The sequence below is a fragment of the Eucalyptus grandis genome, chromosome 8 (assembly GCF_016545825.1).
Source record: "Eucalyptus grandis isolate ANBG69807.140 chromosome 8, ASM1654582v1, whole genome shotgun sequence".
Taxonomy (NCBI): Eukaryota; Viridiplantae; Streptophyta; class Magnoliopsida; order Myrtales; family Myrtaceae; genus Eucalyptus; species Eucalyptus grandis.
In genome coordinates, this window is record NC_052619.1 from 66782284 (window position 1) to 66795122 (window position 12839).

The window sequence follows — 12839 nt, forward strand, 5'->3', positions numbered from 1 at the left end:
AATAATATTTTAATAATTTTCGGAATATAATATATTATTAAATAATCCAATAATTTTGAAACATTTATTTAAATCAGAAACAAATCCCTTTAAGTCATATCAAGGCTTATATTAAAATAAACCTACTTAACTTTAAACTAAACATACTTTATTTTAATTAACCACCTTAATCTAATCCACAACTAAATAAACTAATCTAACCACCTAATCTCAATCAACCTAAGCTAAACACACTTAAGGCATCATTAACCCTCTAATCAAGGTTTAGTGAGCTAAACTCACCGGAATTGCTTTTCGACGAGTCTCCGGCAAAGAGCACGACGATGCCGACGACAAACCTACACTGATCAACACCAAATGAAAACCAAAAGGCGACCAAATTAAGCTTAGAAGGGCCGGATCTCGCTGGAACTTCCTGCAACTGAGCAAGCTTGGAGGAAGGCGGCACGGTAGTCGGTTAGACGCGAAACCGGTGGAAGAGAGAGGCGGCAGCTCGAGTAACGACCAGCGGTGGCTCGGACGGAGGAACGGCGGCGATGGAGACTTCGGCGAGGTGCTACAACGTCGAGCAGTAGCTGTGGGACGGCGGACGACGGGCTGGAACTTGCGGGCAAAGGCGGGGGCAGCTCGCACGCGGAACAGCGTGCGGTCGTCCGCAGACGAGCGACGACGGCGAGCTCCGGCGACGAACGGCAAGTGGCGAACGGCAAGCGGCGACGAGCGAGCGGCGAAGGGCGAATGAAGGGGAGTCGGGTTCGCTGGTTCAAAAACAACCGTTCCTCTCTCTCTCTCTCTCTCTCTCTCTCTCTCTCTCTCTCCCTCCTCCAAGCTTGAAGATGATGGAGACAAGGGGGAAGTGACATCCCACCTTTTTGGGATTCAATCTCCACCCTCCAAGTGTCACCACCCTAGCCCATCTTGCCCCACCCCATGATATCACTTGTGATGTCACAATCCACTAACTCCAACCTCCCACAACCTTAGTCCAATAGGTTCAATTTCATTTTCCGCTGGGCCATAGAATCTTGTACAACAATTCTTCAACTCCACTCGCTTCAAATTGAATCAAATTGAAGTTCATAAAATTAATCCAATGTCATCACACTTCAATTCACATCTTCACTTGTCCATAGAACTAACTTAACTCCCAAAAGCACGACCGAAGGCGGGCCTATTAATTTCTCGAGCCAAATTAGCTATTCCCTGATTTAATTGCTGAAAAAACTCTGATGGCATGAAAAATCTTCCAAAGATGAGTCAATGATCCTAAAATGATTTGTGACACACCATGATTTCTAATTTCTGAATTCGTTCACAATTTCACGTTAATTTCACTTTGGCACAATACTAGTGCGTCCTGATTTGTCGGGTAGCTTTTAGGAATTTTTATGCATTCGACCTATGGTTGATCAATTCAAGCCACAATGTACATCTTTGACACATTGGCAACTTTCGATTGTCGGGGTAATCTCAAGGTTTTAAATACGGACACAGGGTACCCAATCGATAGAAAAGTCGGTCCAGTGCCGATCGACAAGAATTGTGCGATCTGGTGGAATCACCCACACCTGATCACATGCCTCTGTCGAGTTGACCTATCTCCGATCTCTAATCGATTTTTATTTGTGCCGTAATGACCCTTGCGGATTATCTCGATCAAAAGGTCACTTCCTAATCAAATTATCGAGTCTGATGCATTAAAAATCTCTTAACGGCTTCACCTGATAGACTAGTTTTCACATAAGTGACTGACTCGAGGAAATGAATTATATGCGTGCCAACGAAATGTCCGTCTCAATTTATTGAAATTAGAATTAGAAAATCAGGATGTCACATATGTTATGCCACATTGCTTTGGTACCACCAATCCAAATCTTGTCAATCGGCTAAAACTTGGCATATTGAAGCGTGGATGGAGCGATTTAGAATGTAAATTTTCTAACAATTCTGAAGAATCCAAATGATACCCGCCAACTATGATTGTTTTCACCAATGATCCTGCAACATAAGAAGGGGAAAAATTTAAGATCCTTGAACACAAGTTATAGAAAATTCAAGCCATTTATGTCGTTTTTGTTTTGAGAGATTTGAATCTAAAATCTAGGAGGACCTCAGAATGCTTATATCTTTAGGTTGCTTTGCTCTATGCATTATCTCGTTGGGAATGAGTGGTGGACGACATTGAGGTAATTAACTTTAAATCCAAATTGATTTTTGATGATTTGGGCTTTTATTATTATTGATGCATAAGTTTCGGATGAAAAAATATCTGGACTTTTGTGTTTACTTTTGTTCTTATAACGCACTCAACATGTTCGACAATCTAGTTCTTGTGTTGCTTTGTTCTTGGTAATGCCCAATAGTGCTTATGCTGTTAACAATCTAGACTGAGCACATATGGATTATGGGTAATTGTTGTTTATTTTGTTATTTTGTTATTTTGTTTGCAATTTTAGTAATTATTTATTGATGGGTAATTGTTATTTATATTATTACAATATGTAGGCCAGAAGGTACTTGGATGGTGGGAGTGATTATAAGGTTTGAATGCCTATATGTGTAATTTGAGAAGCCCAATATTGGTTAACACAAAAACTCGTTTTTAAGATTTACTTTCGACAAAATTCGCCAATCTTCTTGAATGAAATGGGTATGTCTTCATCTTTTTAAAAGTAAAATTGTATTTACTTCATTTTTCTTTCATTTTTCTTCTTTAAATGATTAAATTTTTTCCTCAAATTGTAGAGACTTCAAAGGATAATATCATCATGCATAATTCAATTTAAAATTGGCATGGTGTTTGCTAATGAGAATGAAGTTTATAATACATATAATGCATATGCAGTTTGCAAGGGACAAAAAGCAAACAATAGTAAAGGGGTATTGCAACACATTTGTATGTAATTGTGAATGACACTCTCCACCAATCCTAATTCATGAACATTGAGATGTTTATAAGATAGTGAAGAGAACCAGATGTCAAGCTTGCATTAAATTTAAAATCAAAGATGGAGTTTAAGAAGTTACCAAGTTTGAAAATATTTATAATCATCATTTCATTGATGATAAACAAAAACACCTTATACGATCGTATTGATACATTACGAATACTAGTAAAGGTATTTTGACTTCTATGATTGGGTTGATATAGGGGCTACAAAAGCATATTCTTATCTTTGTGATGAAGTAAGGGCAAAATAATATTGGCTTCACATTATGTGATTATCAAAGTTTATCACAATAAAAAAGAAGGAACCTGATTAGTGTGGGTGATTATCAAAGTATTATCAACCATTTTAATTGCTTACAATCAAATGGAAGCAATTTTTCTTGTATATCTCAATTGGATGAGAAATAAGGGCTGGCCAATTTTTATTTTTTATTTTTATTTGATGGTGTATCCAAATTGGAATATGAGAGTTTTGGAGATGTGAGGTATTTGATACTACTTACTGTGCAAATAAATACAATATGATATATGCGTCTTTTGTTGACTTGAATTATTATTGGAAAAATATTATGTTTGGTTATGCATTTCTAATTGATGAAACTATTGCTTCATTTGTTTGGGTATTTCAATCCTTTTTGGAGGTAATAGGGAATAAAGCACCCAATATTATTTTCACTAATCAAGATCATGTCATGCCAAATACCATTAGAACTATTTTCCCGAATTCTAATAATCGTTTATGTGTATGGCATATTGGGAAAAATACTACGCATCATATTGCACATCTTCTTGGAAGGCTAAGTTTTCGCGATAAATATTGGTATAAGTTTTTATATCATTATAAATCTGAAATTGAAATGGAGAATACTTGGAAAATTATGTGTTAAAAGTAGAGTTTGAATGACAACAAGTAGTTGGAATAAAGTAAATAAAATGCAATCTCATTACTAGCTCACAATATCTATGGCGCAAAGAGACAGCAAAAGCGTCATAGATGGTGGTTAGTAGCCACCACTCATCATAAGGATCCCTTGCTTTGTAGCTTTTGTCCATCTCTTCAGAAAATATTGTGATGGAATACTTGTAACATTCACAACATGAGTCAACATGCACAAAATACACATGCACAATCATTATTGCATTTCAAATAACTTGCAACTACATGTAATGGTAGAATCGCTCGAACTAAAATGAACATTATGCTTCATTTCATTACTTTTAGGTCCCTAGATATAAGTATGCAATGGCCCATCAACTTTTGATCTAAGAACATATTCAGACAAAGCATACAAGAATTTAGCTTAGAGATTCTTATATATGACATGAGTGTATACATTTACAACATGTCTCAAAATTCTACTATTTTCAACAATAATATGTGGCTTTCCTCAAGCACACTAAAAAAATCATCAACAATATCATTGGTGCGCATTTTTCTACTTGCTTTTTATAATGATTGACAAATTCAAACAGTCATCATCTTTGCTTTTTGTCATGGTGTCCTTCACAACTACAACGAATGTGCATCTACACAATATTCCTTTATTGCTATTTGTTTTTTGTTATTTTTGCACTCCAAATCTCTTGCAAATTGCATATGCATTGCATTTATTATATATTTCTTCCTTATTAGTAAATGCCATGCCTATTCTAAATTAAAATCTTTATCAACTTTATACACGATACTATTGTCCTTTCGAGCCTCTACAATAAAAAAATCTAATCATTGAAAAAAGAAAGATAAAGTGAAAACAAGTTTAATTGTACAAAAAGATGACACCATACCCATTTATGCTAAGAACAAGTTAAGCTAGCTATAGGGATTAGAAGTAATCAGCCACATTTATGTGAAAATATAAATTAGGAAAATCTATCATCATCATCAATCATCACAAATTACAAGAGATTTGCCTAAAAATCTGAAGCATCCCCATAATAGAGAGAACTTGTTATGATCGGAGAATGAGAGCGTTTGAGTGGTCGTGCTGGAGTGCTTAACAGTGGTCAACCATGATCAACTTTTGCACCTTTTTACTTCGCAATGAATATGGATTACTCAACCCTTCACAGATCTCTGCTTTATAATGTCATAGGTAGTTAAACTTATAGTCATGATAATCAAAAATAGATTTAGTTTAAGCAAAAGAAATTATCAAACGTGAATTATCCAAAAACCTTTCGAAAACTATTCGACAACAACCTTTTGGTTTATCTAACATAACCACTAATTTGTTAGCTTTAAAATGAAAAAGCTTATCTACAACTTGTTGGTAGCACTGTTTTCTTCCATATTAAAATTTCAATCTTTGTTTAAGCTATTCAATTATCCAGCAGCACTTATGATAGATGGAAAAAAGAAAGAATTTCATTAGAGTAGTGCGACTATAACCTGAGTCCAGGGATTTTAACTTTTTTTGTTCCTTTCTTCCATTGTAGGATTATTGGTGAAAGCAATCACAGTCGGTGGACATCATTAAGAGCGGCTCACTTGCATAAGCTTACTTTCTAAAATCGCTCATTCCACATGTTAATACGCTAAGTTTTAGCCGATTGATGGGATTCAGATTGATGGTTCCAAAGTAACATGTCATGATATACATACAACAATTTATATGATCGGGAAAGGTCTACATAAAATTGAATCGGAAGGAAGTGCGGCTCATTTATGAAACTGAGACTTTTGCGAATGCTAAATATGAGCAAAGCTGAAACGCGCCTATGTTTTGCGCGATCCAGATCGAAGTGCCGCAACGCACCTTTGTTTTGCGGAACCGGAACGAAGTGCCACGTTCAACCTTTCCATCTCTCCACTGTGGAACCACGGTGGAGTGTCAGCACTCAACCTTCATGAAGGGTGCACAATATCTTATCTAATATTTGGTTCATGATTTAATAATCTTTTGTTTTGGTAGAAGTGTGAGACAGCTTGTCTTTTAGAAAATCTCATACTGATAATTCAATGATGTCACGCTAAAACGAGTGCAACTGTATTATGCAGAGTGCAGACTACTTTTGTATCTGCAGTTTTTCTGACATTCATGGTTGATCTAAATATGCAGATCTAAAAAAATGCACAGGCCCAATTGCCTCAATACTGGACCGAGATTCACTTTTCTGGGTTGCGTTCAAGGATTCCCTCCAATATAATGTCCATTCTTCTAGTATATTGCTTCGTCGAGTTTTTTGACAACTCCGAAGTCTTTCACACATCTTATGTGGTCCTCTTTGTCTTTTCCTTTCCTTTCTAAAATTGTTCTTTTGTATTCCTTTTAGTAGCCTCGAAACAAATCTAAATGTGCATGATTTAAAAGACGACAAACAAGCTTGCACTAAAACAGTCAATTTGGAATCCAATTCAGGATTTTACTTGGCAGGTAGCAGGAAGTTATTGGTTTGGAAGGAATTAGGAGAAGAAAGAGCCATGCGTAATGAATGGAAGATTGCAAAATTGGAAGAAAATAGGATTTCTGGGTTTGAATTGGCTAAGCATTCTCCTCACTTGCCCTGTACTAGACAAGTACGTAAAGATCTTCGTATTAAAAACAGTTAAAATCAATCTTGCCAGGCCTAACACTGAAATCAATCTTATTAAAGAAATCGTTACCAATGTCAAGACAAGTCTGAGGAACAAGGTTTAACAATGCCACAAAAATGAGATAAGCATACAGAAGAGATGGATTGAGGTTGGAATAATATACCTCTTCTTGTAGTCTGACCGAGTCTATGCCATTTCAAAATTCAATCAAAAAAAGGATGAACAAATTAAGACCTACCGTTGATCTTTCAAAAACGCGGATATATAACCATCATATGTAACAATGACACGACTGTATCCTTTTGTCCTGTCAATAGAATGACCATTAGACTGGATTAATAAGGGCATATTTGGTAACAATTCTATTTCCGAAAGTAAATTCTAATAAAAAATTATTCTTTTTTATTCTGTTCTGGGGAACAGATTTTAAGCATTAAGTCGTTGGTAATTGTCCAAAATTTTGATTCCGGAATAAAATTGTGTTTGGTACCGTACTTATTGATTTGTTTCAAATCAATTTCTTTTAATTTTTAAATATTTTTTTACTTTTTTTTTTCCTTTTTCTCCTATTCTTCTTCTTCTTCTTGTGGCCGATCGCCACCTTACCGGAGCATCGCCAGCCCCCTCGCCGGTGGCCAGGCGAGCTTTGCCGAGGCTTAGTGAGCCCCACCTAGCCACCAGCGGGGCTGGGCGTCGCAAGTCTTGCCCAACCCTGGTGATGCTTAGCCTTGCTAGATCTAGCGAGATCGAGCCTCGCCGGTGGCCAGGCAAGTCTCACCGAGCTCGGGCAAGGCTCAGCTGGCCACCAGCGGGGCGCCGGACCTTGCCTTGGCCTGGCGAGCTCGCCGGACCGGCGGACGGCAACCGACGGCAGTGGGCGGCAGCGGGCGAGCAGTGGTGGACGGCGGTCGTGGGATGACGAAAGGGAAGAAGAAGAATAATTGGTTTTGATTCTCAAATTTGTTTCTGGAACAAGAATCAACTTTTTTTTTATTCATGATTCCACTCCAAATTTGTTTCCGGAAACAAAAATTTTACCAAACATTATCCTGTTCAAAAACTACTCCCGGGAACAAAAAATCAAAATCGGGTACTGTTTGGCATGTTACCAAACAGCCCCTAAGTCAAACCTGCAGAGGAGTTTCTAGGTCTGAAGCAGAGCAATCCCCAGAAAAAGACCTCAGTTTAGCTCCAATTGTTGTACCAACTTCAGCTCTCTTACCAGCAAGCATATCCAAAAGTACGGAAGGTCTACAGCCATACCAATTTCTCCAGCGATTGTTGATCCCTTAGAGCATGAAAAGTATTCGTTCTTCGGTACTTCAGATAGACCCCCATATGAAAAACCAGTAAACAGGACCTGTAGTGCAGAAATATCAATATATTAGATAAGGAGAGAAAAGAGAGAGAGAGAGATAGAATGCGGTAAACAGAGAATCTCATGATTTCTGCAGAACGTCTCATCATACGTTATGTTATGTATCACGAATATGAAGAAAACAAGCAAATAAATCCACCAGCATAACATTAATTAATTAGGATTCCATGACGTAGAGAACTAAAGCTTTTGATTCTAAAATGTAAGGTGGGAAAGCAACCTCCTCTAGCTTCTAGTAAAACCAAATATCAGTGCTCATCAAAGGAAACAAGTGAACAAAAATTGGCACATCAAGTTCAATTAGACTTTTTTTCTGGTGATGATCAGCAGCTTCTAGAGCTAGTATCCTGCAGCAACAAAGGCTTAGAACATCTTTGAAAATTGCTTTGACCTCCAGGATACAGTGTCGAAGGTTAGACTGCTTACAACATAACTTTCGCCAAGATAAAATGGTTCAAGTATAGCAAGCAACAGACAAACCTATTGAAAGCAAACTGGAAATAAAAAGGCGTGAAGATGTATGTCAAGTATGCGCCGGTTCACACGTGGGATGCCATGCTTTATGCAGGTGGTGTTGTCATAACTCCTTCCTCTAGTCAAACGCTGTTTTCATCAAGGTTCTATAGAGGAGAAATTTTTAAAGTTGCCAGACGCACATCTTCTCGAAAGCTGAAAGGTACTCATATTTTACCTCAAGCCCAAATCTATTTTAGCATAAGTGTGGTTGAAGAAGGATATACAAAGAGGAACTTTGTCAAAAAAAGATAAATTTACCTCCATGGTTCCTCCTCCTTTGCACAATACTGTTGTAACGTACGCCTATGGTGGACAAACTAAGACATCCAAATCAGCTGAACATGAGAAATAGGGCAGATCTCTCCTCCGAGATTGCCTGACGAATCTTTGTTTAGGGCATGAAGAAACACAGATTCTGTGAGCAAGTCCTTGTAGTCCTTCATGATTTGTAAATCATCAGCTGGCATTTTGTAGCTGATCACTCTCTGCACCAATACACATCAAGCTTAAAACATCAAGCTTAAAGAGTCGTGAAGAAACACTTCCAGGATAACAAACAAAATCTAGTACCATGTACAAAAGAGAATTAACCATGCACTCAACGCAGCAGCTTCACATTCAACAAAATATGAAAACCAATGTTTGTCATGAGATGGAACTGAATTGGTAGGAATTCGTCGGTTGTCAAGGATTGTGCCTTTCTACCTAAAATGTGTCTTTTATCATATCAACAACACTCTTGTCCACCACCGGCCGTGGTGGCTCCATTGGATAAGAGCTCCAGTGATCCTTCCCCAAAGGTGAGGGGTTCAAAACCCAGTAGAGGCATTTGATGTCTTAAGTGTGGCGCCGGGTGGTAGGTCCTCTGCCTCGCCAGCTACCAGCTGTATGGGGAAAAAAAAAAAAAACAACACTCTTGTCCTGTAGAAAGGAGAGCTTTAGCAATCCTAGAAATTCGGAAACTAGACATGGGGCTTTAGGATGGGAAGTTGACGTACAATGGTACCAAACCCAAGTATCAGGAAGCTGTCCAACAGCTATTACTGTCATACGACATAATCAGTACCATTTTTTAAAAACCTGCTTCAGAGTCTCAGCATGGACAGTTCATACCGTTTCTGTTCCAATAGCGGCCATAACCTCTGCACTGGTAAAGTGCCAATACTAGAATCTGACATTGGCAAAAGACCTTGTGAGTGGTACAAGCTAATTGATAACATATACTGCGCATGCTCTTCCAAAGCACTGAAAATTTGTCTTTTTTGTTATAGTTAACCAAGATGACAGCAAACCTGACCCAGCAGCAGTCGTGAACTATCGGTATCAGGATAGTGATACAAACGGTATACAGCAGCAAAACCAAGAAGCCTGTCTTGGAAATTGCCTTGCTGATCACCTGTCTTCTGAATAAGAAGACACAGCTTCCAACTTGAATTGGTTACATCAATAGGATAGCTACCTGATGTTGGAAAAATATGGCTTCGAAATGGGTTGAACAATGAAATCGGATCGAGTAAAACAACTCGGACTTTGAGGCGTGATATCACTTTTTTTAAGGATTTATTTGCCCCACAACGTTGCTAATGGTCACCGGCAAAAATCTTCCAGGATACAACAAAGTCTTGGATGAGAATACTAGATAGCAATTCTAGTATTTCTCCAGGGTCTCTCTAGGAAAACAATCGAAAAATTGGCTAGACTCGAAAAATGACCACCTATTTCTTTACGAAAAATGACAAGTATATATATGAAAAGTCTTACAACTCTTCGTGAAAATTGCCAAAAAATGAACAAATACGTCTTTTAGAAAATTGTTCGGATAAACAAATGCGACTCTTCGGAAGAAGTCGAAAACCGAACAATTGTAACCTTTCAGAAAAATTGCAAGACCGAATAAGTAATTTTTTTTAAATAGAATTTCGAAATTCGAATTTTCGTTTTATATTTCATTTTCGAAAATTCTCCAATTAAAAGGCAACCTTTGAATTACAAAAATAATAAAATAAAATAAAATAAATAAATAGCAATGAATTAATGCTAATTAAACCGCGGGCGCGCAATTATTCGCGCACCCGCATGCGGGTATGGTGGGGTCTAGCCCCACCCAGTCATTCCTTTAACTACAAAAAGTAAAACCCAACCAAGCAGGCGCGGATCATTGGCAACATACCCGGGGTACGTGGGTGGTTTCCTACGTGCTTCCCCAGGGTTTACTTACGCAGTTGTCGGTTGTACGGGGTTCCTGAGTCCAAAAAAAAAAATGTACTTTTAAATTAGCCCACTCCCTCCCACTTTTCCTATGTGGGACAAAGAAAAATCTCTGTTTATTTTAACAAACAAACCTCAACACTTGATTCATTGGAAAAAAACCTGCACAGGATTGGAAATTTCTACCCTTGACATATAATGCAACACATGCACACCCAAATAACCCATGAGAAGTCGATGAACTACCATCTACAAGAAGAAGAACAAGAGGGGCCGACCGACGATGCAGGTGTCCCACTGTCATATCACCCATCAACATGTGCACAACCTGACATGCAGGAAGAGTCAATTTTCATGATCCTTTCAACGAGTATTCCCTACTGTGCGGTTAAAAAAGGGAACACCTAATACATCTGACAAAGGAAAGATGAAAAGGCAGAGCAGGAGAATGAAAAGCAGGCTCCTCCAAGAACACTCTGTCAAGCTTATCAGATTGTTAAACGGGCAATATGTAAATCCAACTCCCCCCCTAGGTCCCCGGAAGAGAGAAGGGCAGGATAGACATTGCCTTTCACAATGTTGACTAGCCACCAGCCTACAATGGTAAGGCAAAAAATGGGCATTTCTTCTTACGATTTATTGACATTCATAGGACAACCAACTAAAAAAATCAAAGATGAGATTGCACATAAGTGGAGCTCTGCTTCCCTTGACAGGCTTGTATTGAAACAGGAAAATCTTAATTAGCAACAGTAGGAAGTGAGCACATTTATTAGGCAGATTTTACCTATCAAAAAGTACGGTGAAAGTCAATTATCATGTTCATCATATTATGCACACACGATGATGGTGATCCCCAAAAATAGGAAATTTTGATAAATTGAAACAAAACGCATACCTATGTAAAGACTTTTAGCACGTGTAACTGTAGTGAGCATCCGAGTTAAGAGAATTAAACCCACCTCAACATCAGAACTAACTTTTAGATTACGGAATAGTTGACATGACCAACAGATTGTTGTGCTCTAAAACCTCCCCAGCTGAAACTGTAGACCTCAGAAAAATTATATTGACACAAGAACTTAACAAATAACCAAATAAGACCCACAGTAAACCAGAACTGAGAAAAAAGAACTTCTAATCTTCATCCCCCAACCCCAAAAAAATAGGCGTACCTGATAAATTGGGTCTGCTTGGGAAAAACTCGAAGGAAGTCATCTTTATCATCCACAAGAGTTTCACCAAACATATTCTGATTCAAAGATCAACCAATCAGCGGCTGTCAGGAGGAGAGAAAAAATTAGTTAAACCAGCAAGTCAGTACCTTAGGAGCAGTGTTCAGATCTGTGATTCCTTCGCCTCCCTTGCAAAAATGAAAACCACAAATTTCGGATGTCACCATTAAGAAACACAAAGCTAAGTTGCAAGAAGAAAGCATGATTATCCCACATGTCTATCAACAACCATAAAAAGCCAGCAATGCGTACTGATCATAACGCAGAAGTAGATGAAATGCATACTGATCATAATGCAGAAGTAGATGGAGTACTTACATCTGATTTGCTCATAAAACCAGTTTCTTCATACGTACACAATCATGTGCAGCTTACCCAGACAGATATCTGCATCGAGTGCAATAAGCATTAAATGGAGTCATCTATTACTAATTAAAACTAAACGATCACACAACACATGGAAAATGTTTTCTTATTTTGAGATTGAGGAAAACATTTTTCTTATCTTATTTTACTTCACTTTCTTTCAGCAAATATCTTTTCATTTTTTTTTAAAATCGAGTTTTAATCATTCTTTATTTTCTTTTTTCTTTTTTCTTTTCCTTTTTCTTTGGCTGTTTGACCAATGACCAGCTATTAGTGACTATAACTCACCAACGCTCGAGCCTCATAGATCGTTCCTAGCAACCAGCTGAGGGAAAGAAAATGAAAGAAAAGAAGAATAAAAATTAATTTAAAATTCGAATTTTTTTTAAATAAAAATGAAACAAAAAATAATTTAAGATTTTAAAAAAAAAAAAGTAAAAATAAAATGATCAAAAGAAGAGCACGGAGGAAAATCAAATCAGATGCGTTTTTCACTTCAATTTCAAGTTTCTGACGAACACCGGAAAATATGGTTATATTCTTAAAAAACGATTTTAAGAAAATATTTTCCAAAAACATTACATTTTCAGCGAAACAACCTAAATATCAGTCTCTATTTATAAGAAGATTTATAGCGGAGCCGAATTGTTG